Here is a 13048-nt window from a genome sequence, read left to right as displayed (position 1 = left end):
CTTAATGAGACATTACTGTCGATATTAAGGTAATTTTCAGTGTGAACCAAGTTTTGTAACGTGGTGGAGGGTGAAGACCTGGAAAGTAGAAATTCCTGTCATTTTAGTACTTGTCTAAGAAAAATGCCATCTTTCAACAGTTCCATGAGCCTTATCCTTGCATTGAAATGATTTGTATATTCCATGATAACAACATTACTAAAGATGAGCAGTACCCTTAGTGCATTGATCTGCAAATATGCAGACCTTAGCAGAAAGGTGTGTGACTTGTTTATAGGCTTCCTTTGGTGTTGGCCCATGTCAGGATGAGTCACTATATCATTGCAATCTACCCCTGTTATGAAAGGATAAGACTGTAAGTAATATAGCAGGAAGGGTGATTGGGCATCAGCATAGGACACTTCTATCCTAAGCCAATATGCCTACGGCATTTACCCCAATAGGGAAATTGGAAAGGAGTAGTGGGAAGCTTTCAATAGGTGAAGACACAAGAGGCCTTGGGACTGACAACTAAGATAGGGGAGCACAAGGAGACTAATAGGTGAAACATCCATGGTACTTAAATTTCTGAAAGGAATAACATTCAATAAAACACCCTTAGAAGGGTGAAAAATCCTCCAAGAACAAATTAAACAAAAACCTCAAGTCAGCCCCAAGAAAATATATTTTGTCCGTGCCTTTCACTGCAGTCCTGATTTGCAATACTGTGCAGGATATAGATATCCTCTGTTTCAGCTTCTTGCTTATTGTTTCTGTTGTCTTCAGCCTACTGCAACAGATATTTCTTCATGTATTTCAGATCAGATAAAACATACAAAAAGAAGAGGAATGATTTTGTTTTAGATTTATTTTATTTATTTCAAAGAGTTACAGAGAGAGGTAGAGACAGAGAGAGAGGTCTTCCATCCACTTGTTCATGCCTCAAATTACAACAGCCAGAGCTGTGATGACCTGAAGCCAGGAGCTTCCTCTGGGTCTCCCACGTGGATGTAGGGGCCCAAGAACTTGGACCACCTTCTACTGCTATTCCAGCCACAGTAGAGAGCTGGATCAGAAGAGGAGCAGCCAGGACTAGAACTGGCACCCAAATGGGATGCCGGTGCTTCAGGTCAGGGCTTTAATCTGCTGTGTCACAGTGCTGGCCACAATTCTTTTTTTTTAGTTTATTTTTTTTAATAAATATAAAGTTTCAAAGTACAACTTGTGGATTATAGTGGCTACCCCCCATAACATCCCTCCCACCCACAACCATCCCATTTCCCACTCCCTCTCCCATCCCATTCTTCATCATGATTCATTTTCAATTAACTTTATATACAGAAGATCAACTTAGTATACACTAAGTAAAGATTTCAACATACTGCACCTACAAAGACACACAAAGTATAGGATGCTGTTTCAGTAGTAGTTTTACCATTAATTTGCATAGAACAAAACATTAAGGGCAGAGGTCCTACATGGGGAGCAGGTGCACAGTGACTCCCATTGCTGATTTAACAATTGACACTCTTATTTATGATGTCAGTAATCACCCGAGGCTCTTGTCATGAGCTGTCAAGGCTATGGAAGCCTCTTGAGTTCACCAACTCTAATCTTATTTAGAGAAGGCCATAGTCAAAGCGGAAGTACTCTCCTCCCTTCAGAGAAAGGTACTGCCTTCTTTGATGGCCTGTTTTTTCTGCTGGGATCTCACTCACAGAGATATTTCACTTAGGTCTTTTTTTTTTTTTGCCACAGTGTCTTGGCTTTCCATGCCTGCGAAACTCTCATGATTTTTAGCCAGATCTGAATGCCTTAATGGCTGATTCTGAGGCCAGAGTGCTGTTTAGGGCTTTTGCCATTCTATAAGTCTGCTGTGTATCCTGCTTCCCATATAGGATCATTCTCTCATTTTTAATTCTTTTTTTTTTGACAGGCAGAGTGGACAGTGAGAGAGAGAGACAGAGAGAAAGGTCTTCCTTTGCCGTTGGTTCACCCTCCAATGGCCGCCACGCTGTGACCGGCGCACTGCACTGATTCAAAGCCAGGAGCCAGGTGCTTATCCTGGTCTCCCATGGGGTGCAGGGCCCAAGCACTTGGGCCATCCTCCACTGCACTCCCGGGCCACAGCAGAGAGCTGGCCTGGAAGAGGGGCAACCGGGACAGAATCCGGCGCCCTGACTGGGACTAGAACCCAGTGTGCCAGTGCTGCTAGGTGGAGAATAAGCCTGTTGAGCCATGGTGCTGGCCTCTCTCCTTTTTAATTCTATCAATTATTTGCAGACACTGGTCTTATTTATGTAATCCCTTTGACAATTAATCCTATCTTTTTGATCAATTATGAACTTAAACTGATCACTTTAACAAGTAAGATAGCATTGGTACATGCCACCTTGATGGGATTGAATTGGAATCCCCTGGCACATTTCTAGCTCTACCAATAGGGATATGTCTGAGTGAGCATGCGCCAAACTGTACATCTCCTCTTTCTCTTATTCCAACTCTTATATTTAACAGGGATCACTTTTCAGTTAAATTTAAGCATGTAAGAATAATTGTGTGTTAATTACAGAGTTCAACCAATAGTATTAAGTAGAAGAAAAAAATACTAAAAGGAATAAAATAGTAAGTTGTTCCTCAACAGTCAGGACAAGGGCTGATCAACTCATTGCTTCTCATAGTGTCAGTTTCACTTCTACAGGGTCCATTTTAGGTGTTCAATTATTTGTCACTGATCAGGGAGAACATGTGATATTTGTCCCTTTGGGACTGGCTTATTTCACTTAGCATAATGTTTTCCAGATTCCTCCATTTTGTTGCAAATGACCAGATTTCATTTTTTTTACTGTTGTATAAAATACTATAAAGTACATATCCCATAATTTCTTTCTCCAGTCTTCTGTTGATGGGCATTTAGGTTGATTCCATGTCTTAGCTATTGTGAATTGAGATGCAATAAACATTGAGGTGCAGACAGCTCTTTTATTTGCCAGTTTAATTTCCTTTGGGTAAATTACAAGGAATGGGATGGTTGGGTTGTATGGTAGGACAATATCTAGATTTCTGAGGTATCTCCAAACTGTCTTTCATAGTGGCTTTACCAGTTTGCATTCCCACCAACAGTTGGTTAGTGTCCCTTTTTCCCCACATCCTCGCCAGCATCTGTTGTTGATAGATTTCTTTATGTAAGCTATTCTAACCGGGGTGAGGTGAAAACTCATTGTGGTTTTGATTAGCATTTCCCTGATTGCTAGTGATCCTGAACATTTTTTCATGTGTCTGTTTGGCCTCGATTCTTTATTCTTGAATTTGTTCCATAAGGGTATATTTCTCACATCCCTGGAAGCCTTTACCTCGTATTTCATTTGTTATAATCAGTCACAGGTTTTTGAAATTTAAATAATTTAAATAAGTGTGAGATTGTCAAGGCGGTCTCACAACAATCAGAATGTGGTGAACCAGAGCACAACATTAACAAACTGGCAGCCTATTGGAAACAAGCAATGCAATAAATTATCATTGGTTAGTCAACTAGTTCGAGTATCTCAGTGAGTTAGCAGAATAGAGAATTGTTTATTTCTCAAAAGGGACCATAAAAGAGTATGATTTTTTCTTAATAAGAGATAGGAATGGAATTAAGATTTTGTGGGATCTTTAATATCACTCCATGAGGAAATCCCTGTGTTATATATTTTGGTGAAATGATTGTCTTACCAAAGTTAAATATCAATTGCAACTCAATTTGATGTTGACATAGCAATTATATTTAAATAAATAAAGCTGATATTTCTAATGATTTTGTCTAAAGATCATTCTGTCTTTGCTAGGAGAAGTGAGACTAACCAGAGTATTTGTGGTGGCTGAGAAATTGGCTTAAGGGATGGGAGCCTGGTGGGGTCCCAGAGGGAGACAGGGAAGCCTTGAGATCCTTGGATCTATCATGTGATGAGGGTGCCCAGCCATTTTCCCCCCATTCCTCCTCAGCAACAGCAGCTGGAATCAGGTTCAGAGTTAGCCTGCTTCTGAATGTACCATAACTGCCTCCAAGGATTCCTATTCTTTGTTCCTTGGACCTTCAACTTCTCTTGGGCATTTCCATCTGTCTGAGGGCTGAGTGCTACCCACCTTTTGTCATATACCTCATTAGTTTCACTTTGTCCTGTTCTATTTCTCCTTTCTCTCCTACCTGTGACCCCTTGTCACTCCAGTCCTCCAGGCTACCCCCTTGTTTCCAACAGGAATGTTTGGTACCACCAGCAAGTCCAGATGACTAGGAGTAGAGGGAGATACAGGAAGGAATGAGAGTTCAGGGCAGGACTCAGGTGGTTTTCATGAAAATCCCACTCTGATCTTTTAAATACAGAGGGTTGGAATTATTTTTAATGTGTGCTTTGGGGGAGATGGCAGATGTTAGTAAAAGGGTATGGGAATGGAAAGTGTAGATGAGTTAACTCATGCAATTCCAAGGGTCTGTTCCCTGAGCCTTTTTTTTAAGATTTTATTTATTTATTTGAGAGGTAGAGTTACAGTTAGAGGGAGAGACAGAAAGGTCTTCCTTTCATTGGTTCACTCCCCAAATGGCTGCAGAGGCCGGAGCTGCACCGATCCGAAGCCAGCAGCCAGGTGCTTCTTCCCAGTCTCCCATGTGGGTGCAGGGCCCAAGCACTTGGGCCATCTTCTACTGCTTTCCCAGGCCATAGCAGAGAACAGGATTGGAAGAGGAACAGCCAGGACTAGAACTGGTGCCATATGGGATGCTGGTGCCACAGGTGGAGAATTAACCTACTGTGCCATGGCACTGGCCCCTCCCTGAGGCTTTTCACATGTGGAGTTCAGTGCATTGTGAGGCTTGCCCAATTCAAAGGTGAAACATATCCCAAATTAAGAGTGGAGGTTTAGCTCCCACTTGTAGCAGAAATCTTGAAGTCAAGGGCCCTTTTTTCCTTTTCTCCAGGTAACCCACACACTGACCCAAAATATTAAATACCAAGATCCTCTAACTTGTTTGGATTGGCTGAAGAAGACATATAGCCAGTTATGGTCCATATTTTCAAAATGGAATGCATGGTTTTTATACACTTGTAAATGGTCAAATGACAATTTAACCAATTTGTTTTCTAATCAAAGGGCATTGTTTGGATTTCTCATTATGGCACAAGAGTCAATACAAAAATAATACCAGCTGGGGATGGCATTGTGGTAAAACAGCTAAAGCTGTGGCATGCAACACTGGCATACTATGTGGACACAAATTCCTATCCTAGCTGCTCCACTTTAAATCCAACTTCCCACTAGGCCTAGGAAAAGCATCTGGAGATGGTGCAAGTGTTTGGGCCTCTGCCATCCACATGAGAAACCTAGGAAGAAGCTCCTGGCTCCTGGCTTTAGCCTGGCCCAACCCTGTTGTTGCAGCCATCTAGGGAGTGAACCAGCATATAGAATGTCTCTCCCTTTCTTTAAAATAATAAAATAAACCTTTAAAAAATAATGACAGCTTACAATGTTCATACAGCAGTAGCAACACAACACCACACCATTACCATCTTCTTGACCTTCCTCTGCCTCAGATTGATCATCACCACCACTCTCAACATTGCAAATTCAGTTACTGCTGTCCACCCTGTACAGTGGCATACTTCTTTCACAGTTGCGTTAACCATGTTAAATCTTGTGTAATAGCAGCCATATTTCCTATCTTCAGCAAGCCCAGCTCAGATATGCGCTGCTCTAGCTGCTACCATTAAAGCACACAGTCATCAGTATTGGTATCACCCACAACAGCAGCCGGATCTTGAAACAGATAGACTTATTGAATATCCAGCCTTTGGTCTTGCCTAGTCAGTAGTAGGTCCAAGAGATGGAATGAGAGTAGCACTCAAAGAATGCTGTGCCTTCCAGAATTTGATCTCTTAAAGAAGAGGCTCATGGGAATGCAAGATGTGTTTTTTTAAACATGATAATGTGATCTTGACCCTTGACATATTCCAGCTTCCACATATTGACTATTTTGTAGAAATATGTGTTGCACAGAATTGACACAGAGCGAACCACATGAAATTTTTATAATTATCTCTCCTCTATCATTCAGCTCATATCATGTTAAAGTTTTGTTCACAAGGTTTTATAAGGTTTGAAATATCTCCTTTGAGCTGACAATTTACATCAAGACATTAAGAATGTGACTCCTGGCCGGCGCCGTGGCTTAACAGGCTAATCCTCCACCTTGCGGTGCCAGCACACCGGTTCTAGTCCCAGTCGGGGCACTGGATTCTATCCCGGTTGCCCCTCTTCCAGGCCAGCTCTCTGCTATGGCCCGGGAAGGCAGTGGAGGATGGCCCAAGTCCTTGGGCCCTGCACCCACATGGGAGACCAGGAGAAGCACCTGGCTCCTCTCCTGGCTTTGGATCAGCACAATGTGCAGGCCACCGCGGCCACTGGAGGGTGAACCAACGGCAAAAAAGAAGACCTTTCTCTCTGTCTCGCTCTCTCACTATCCACTCTGCCTGTCAAAAAAAAAAAAAAAAGAATGTGACTCCTTCTGAACAGCAACTGTGTTCAAAAGATTTTCTATTCTGCATTGGCCAGAGTGGAATAATCAAATGAATCTCAGTAAGATTTAGGAAGTTAACTACATAAATTATGCTCCAGAAATCCTGATATTCTGCTGTTAGTCCTATGGACATCTGGTCCATCAGATGTATCTTAGCAGAATTATTGGGATAAAGAATATTGTTTCAGGGGAGTCCCTCAGCAGTTGGATTTGACCATAGACCTATTGAGTACACTGTCTTTGGAAGCAATGCTAACAGCTTAAGGCCCTTTTGAAGGCATCCTCCACATCTCACAGTCATCTATTCCTATTCTCTATACTCTGTAGCAGTTAAAGGCAGGATTTTAGTGTTTGATCCATCTAAAAGAACGTCCACTAAGGATGCCTTAGCCCACCCCTACCTAAATGAATGGTGACTATGCTAGTGTGTGTGTGTGTGTATGTGTGTAAATGTAACATTTCCACCTCTACTGGAGTTTACACCAGTGCTATTGAGCCCATCACTAATCCCCAATTTGATGATATTTATGAGAGGAACATCAGTTCTGTAAGGCAGCTTAAAAATTACTAACCAGCTCCTTTTGTAACAGAAGAGTGCCTCTTTACATCAACTCTGTCTGTAACTTTATGAACATTGCTAGTTTCACTGTGCTAAACCCTCTGCCATGTCCCCATGTCCTCTGGTATGAGAGTAACTATAGGGTAAATGTACTACTTAAGGTGTGATGCAGCTCATGGCTGCTGTCTGGTATTTGCAGTTCTGGAGGGTAATCATGTATGGTCTGTAATTTTGTTAATTCAGTTTAAAATTAACAACCACTGCTTTCATGATATGAATCATATTTAGAAATGTTACTAGACTTTTAATCCTTTAAAATCATTGTGCTTTTAGAAGAAAAATATTTCATCCAGAGTTACACACATTTTGCAAATTTGGTGCAGCTGTTAAGATGTATCTCAAAAACCTTACAGAAAAACCTTACAGAAAGAAATAAAAGAGGATACCAAAAAATGGAGAAATCTTCCATGCTCATGGATTGGAAGAATCAATATCATCAAAATGTCTATTCTCCCAAAAGCAATTTATACATTCAATGCAATACCCATCAAGATCCCGAAGACCTTCTTCTCAGATCTGGAAAAAATGATGCTGAAATTCATATGGAGACACAGAAGACCTCGAATAGCCAAAGCAATCCTGTACAACAAAAACAAAGCCGGAGGCATCATGATACCTGATTTTAGGACATACTACAGGGCAGTTGTTATCAAAACAGCATGGTACTGGTACAGAAACAGATGGATAGACCAATGGAACAGAATAGAAACACCAGAAATCAATCTACACATCTACAGCCAACTTATATTTGACCAAAGATCCAAATCTAATCCCTGGAATAAGGACAGTCTATTCAATAAATGGTGCTGGAAAAATTGGATTTCCACATGCAGAAGCTTGAATCAAGACCCATACCTATCACCTTACACAAAAATTCACTCAACATGGATTAAACACTTAAATCTACGACCCGAAACCATCAAATTATTAGAGAGCATTGGAGAAACCCTGCAAGATATAGGCACAGGCAAAGACTTCCTGGAAAATACTCCAACAGCACAGGCAGTCAAAACCAAAATTAACATTTGGGATTGCATCAAATTGAGAAGTTTCTGTACTTCAAAAGAAACAGTCAGGAAAGTGAAGAGGCAACCAACAGAATGGGAAAAAATATTCGCAAACTATACTACAGATAAAGGATTGATAACCAGAATCTGCAAAGAAATCAAGAAACTCCACAACAACAAAACAAACAACCCACTTAAGAGATGGGCCAAGGACCTCAATAGACATTTTTCGAAAGAGGAAATCCAAATGGCCAACAGACACATGAAAAAATGTTCAAGATCACTAGCAATCAGAGAAATGCAAATCAAAACCACAATGAGGTTCCATCTCACCCCAGTGAGAATGGCTCACATTCAGAAATCTACCAACAACAGATGCTGGAGAGGATGTGGGGAAAAAGGGACACTAACCCACTGTTGGTGGGAATGCAAACTGGTTAAGCCACTATGGAAGTCTGTCTGGAGATTCCTCAGAAACCTGAACATAACCCTACCATACAACCCAGCCATCCCACTCCTTGGAATTTACCCAAAGGAAATTAATTTGGCAAATAAAAAAGCCATCTGCACATTAATGTTTATTGCAGCTCAATTCACAATAGCTAAGACCTGGAACCAACCCAAATGCCCATCAACAGTAGACTGGATAAAGAAATTATGGGACATGTACTCCATAGAATACTATACAGCAGTAAGAAACAACGAAACCCAGTCATTTGCAACAAGATGGAGCAATCTGGAAAACATCATGCTGAGTGAATTAAGCCAGTCCCAAAGAGAAAAATATCATTTGTTTTCCCTGATCGGTGACAACTGAGCACCAAAGGGGAAACCTGTTAAGTGAAATGGACACTATAAGCAACAATGAACTGATCAGCTCCTGTCCTGACTTTAGGTGTACAATGTAATACTTTATCCTTTTTAGTAGTCCAAGTGATCAATTCCAGCTCACAATTGATAGCTCTGATAGGTCTAAGAGTCAAAGAGATCACACAAACAAGACAAGTATCTGATAATACTAACTGATAGAATCAAAAAGGGAGAGAAAGATCCAACATGGGAATTGGGATACACAGCAGACTCATAGAATGGCAGATGTCCTAAACAACACTCCGGCCTCAGAATCAGCCCTCAAGGCATTCAGATCTGGCTGAAGAGCCCATGAGAGTATAACAGGCATGGAAAGCCAAGATATCATGGAAAAAAAAAAGACCTAAATGAATGATCTCTGTGAGTGAAATCCCAGTGGAAAGAACGGGGCCATCAAAGAAGGAGGTACCCTTCTCTGAAGGGAGGAGAGAACCTCCACTTTGACTATGACCCTATCGGAATAAGATCAAAGTCAGTGAACTCTAAAGGCTTCCATAGCCCTGGCAACTCATGACTAGAGCCTAGGGAGATTACTGACGCCATGAACAGGAGTGTCAAATTGTTAAGTCAGCAACAGGAGTCACTGTGTACTTACACCCCATGTGGGATCTGTCCCTAATGTGTCGTCCAAAGCCAAGTGATGCTATGACTGGTACTGAAACTGTATTTTTACACTTTGCGTTTCTGTGTGGGCGCAGACTGATGAGGTCTTTGCTAATTATATACTGAAGTGATCTTCTGTATATAAAGAGAATTGGAAATGAAAAAAAAAAACAACCTGGTGTTAAAATGGAAATGGCATAGAAAATTAATTAATTTGAAAAAAAAAATTATGTAGGATCTCTGTCTTTAGTGTGCTGTACATTGCTATTTAATGCTATAATTAGTAATCCAATGGTAGTTTTTTCACTTGATGTTGCTATATGGGCAAAATGTTGAAATCTTTACCTAATATATACTAAACTGATCTTCTGTATACAAAGAGAATTGAAAATGAATCTTTACATGAATGGAAGGGGAAAGGGAGCGGGAAAGGGGAGGGTTGCGGGTGGGAGGGAAGTTATGGGAGGGGGGAAGCCATTGTAACCCATAAGCTATACTTTGGAAATTTATATTCATTAAATAAAAGTTTAATAAAAAAATCAAAAGGGAAGAAAATCAAATTAGAACTTGGTTTTCTTTCTTTTTAAAAAATGAAACATTATTGTTGATTCACAGACACACACACACACACACACACGAACAATCATGCATGTTGGTATTTTAGCCATTCCTAAATATTTGGAGTTTTCCAAAACAAAAGATTCTAGATAGAAACCTTGGCTATGCCCAAGTATGCAACTGTGCAAGCTGATCATGGCGGCACCTGGAAGGGGAGTGGAAACTCAGGTAGGGAGGAAAGCCATGCCACCTAATTTCAAAGCTCTGTAATTAGCTTCCCATTAGAGGTATGATGATGTTTTCTAAAATTCAACATTGGGGCTATCAGTGTGCTACAGTAGACTAAATTGCTACTTCTGATGCTGGCATCCCATATTGGAGTGCTGGTTATTACCTCAGCTGCTCTGCTTCCAATCCAATGTCCAGAGCATGCACCTAGGAAGGCAATAGAATAGAAGATGGTCCATGTATCTGTCTCTACCACTCATGTGGAAAACCATAATGAAGTTCTTGGCTCCTAGCTTTGATCTGGCCCAGCCATGACTACTATGGCCATTTGGAAAGTGAACCAAATGATAAAAAGGTTCAATCTTTCTCGCTATCTCTCCCTCCCTTCTGACACTTTATTTTTCACATAAAAACTTTAATAAAATAAAACCCAATGTTTCAGGTAAAGAAAATAAGTTTGTGACAGGGAGAAACTGCATCCTTCTTTTCCATATATATATATATATATATATAATATAGATATATAATCTATTTTTATTAGGGGTTTTTCTGCTGTCTCTTTTTTATTTGACAGGTAGAGTTTACAGACAGTGTGAGAGAGAGAGAGATAGAGAGAAAGGTCTTCCTTCCATTGGTTCAATCTCCAAATGGTTTTGCAACAGCTGGAACTATGCCCATCTGAAGCCAGGAGCTAGGTGCTTCCTCCTGGTCTCCCATGCAGGTGTAGGGGCCCAAGCACCTGGGCCATCCTCCACTGCTATCCCAGGCCTCAGCAGAGAGCTGGACTGGAAGAGGAGCAACCAGGACTAGAACCTGGCGCCCATATGGGATGTCGGCACCGCAGGTGGAGGATTAGCCTAGTGCGTGATGGCACCAGCCCTCGAAACCTCACAGCAAAAGATCACAGGAAGCTCAATTTCTCTTTGACATAGAATCAAACTCTGATGCTCTGTTAAAGCAATGTGTTAAAGTAATCTAAAAACAAAAAGAAATTCAAATCAATTGGCAATCTACAAAAAGAGTTAAAAATTTTAAAAGCTATTATTAAAATTGCTATATTGGTCTATTATGCTATGTTATATGTGTGTACATACTGTATGTCCATATAGGAAATTTTATTAAGAGTTTTATTTTAAATGGCTTATAGATAAGATTGTCCATAAATTTAAGCTGCTAAAATCAATCAAAGATACATTTTAATTTGGGTGACCTGAATCTGTGTATCATGTTTTAAACTTGTTGGTAGAAAGAAACTAAAAACATTTTATATGGTTGTGCTTAACTTTACTGGTTAAACAAACTACACCATGTTAGATATTTAAGAGGTGTTTTCAAATACATGATTCTTAAAATTTATAGAAGGCATTGGACCTTCTGGTAAATGTTTTCTTAAGTTGTTATCTAATGGTTGAAATTGTTTGCTAAGTATTCATGTAATATTGCTATTGTCAGCAAGCGATCTAGGACTTGCTCCCTCATTTCTCTATTCTAAGCCCAACTTGTTCTTTCATTTCTCTATTCTCTTCAAGGTAGGAAACTAATTCTATTATGAAGGAATCTGTAGGATGTACAATTTAATCTTTAGACCTTATAAAAGAGATGGCTAACATTTTTCTGTAATAACATAGCCAAAATAAGAACTTAAATAATAATCTCATAGCTAGATTCACTTCGCCATCAGCAAAGTATACAGTAAGTAGAAAAAAGCTCCCTTTCAGGCCAAAGGGAAAGAAAGTTTTAAAGTGAGAATATAATTTTCCTCATGGGCATTGTCTACCTTAGAAAAACTACTACAGAACATGCCTGTGACTATAGACTTGTAGTTCAGGCCACCGAAGATTAGAGATGGGACTTGGGCACTCCCTTGACTTGCATCCTCTGGTCTGCTTGAACACAAACCAGGAGGAAAAGAAAGCTAGGCATCAGAAGCAATGGGTGGCAGGCCTATTAATGGCTGATCTGTACAGTGATCTGCCCTCAAGGAGACCCAACAGGCCAGTCTACTGCAGTGGCTTTCAATGTGGTAAGCCTGGGCTTCAGCAGAAGTCAGCTTGTGAAGAGCCCTGGCAGCTCTGCCAAGAGTTGGATCACTGGAAATGGACCTGCCCTGGAGTCGAAGGATGCCCAGGTCAGAGCCACAGATCTTATTGGCTCTAAGCTGAAAAGCCCTTCACTCAGCCCAACTTCCAAAGTGACCACTGCAGCTGAGGGGATGGTCAAGTAGGGTCAGCAACATTGCAGGCAGAACTGTAAATTTCTTGTTAGAGATGCCCCCTGGCTTTACCTGGCCAGCTCTCCTCCCAGGCCAGCCAAGTCATGAAAGTCAACAGAGTGCCTTCCCCTAGGAGATTCATACCTCCCTTAGGATATACCCCATGTGAAGAGATAGATAGGTCTGGGCCTCTTAACTCACAAGGCCTAAAGCCCAACAGATTATTATCAAGCCCCTTCTATCAGGTTCTATTTGCCTCTCAATCAGAAAACTTAATTGCAGCTTAGACAGCACCTTTCTTAGCTCCTCTAATAATGACTCTGTCCTTTGTTCTAGGCCCTGTCTAGTGCAATTGGGCCTCATTCCTTTGTAATCATAACCTCTACTCTACCACCAATGGCTCTACTCCCAACCTGTGTATA

At 40.8% G+C, this 13048-nt stretch overlaps 1 pseudogene; it reads left to right on the top strand.

The window, feature by feature from the left end:
* Window positions 1-305: 305 nt before the first annotated feature.
* On the top strand, window positions 306-7100 carry LOC133754745 (serine/threonine-protein kinase NLK-like; annotated as a pseudogene).
* The last annotated feature ends 5948 nt before the right edge of the window (window positions 7101-13048 follow it).

This window comes from Lepus europaeus, unplaced genomic scaffold, assembly GCF_033115175.1.
Source record: "Lepus europaeus isolate LE1 unplaced genomic scaffold, mLepTim1.pri SCAFFOLD_29, whole genome shotgun sequence".
NCBI lineage: Eukaryota > Metazoa > Chordata > Mammalia > Lagomorpha > Leporidae > Lepus > Lepus europaeus.
Note: the sequence above shows the minus strand (reverse complement) of the source record. Positions and strands in the feature narration are given on the sequence as shown.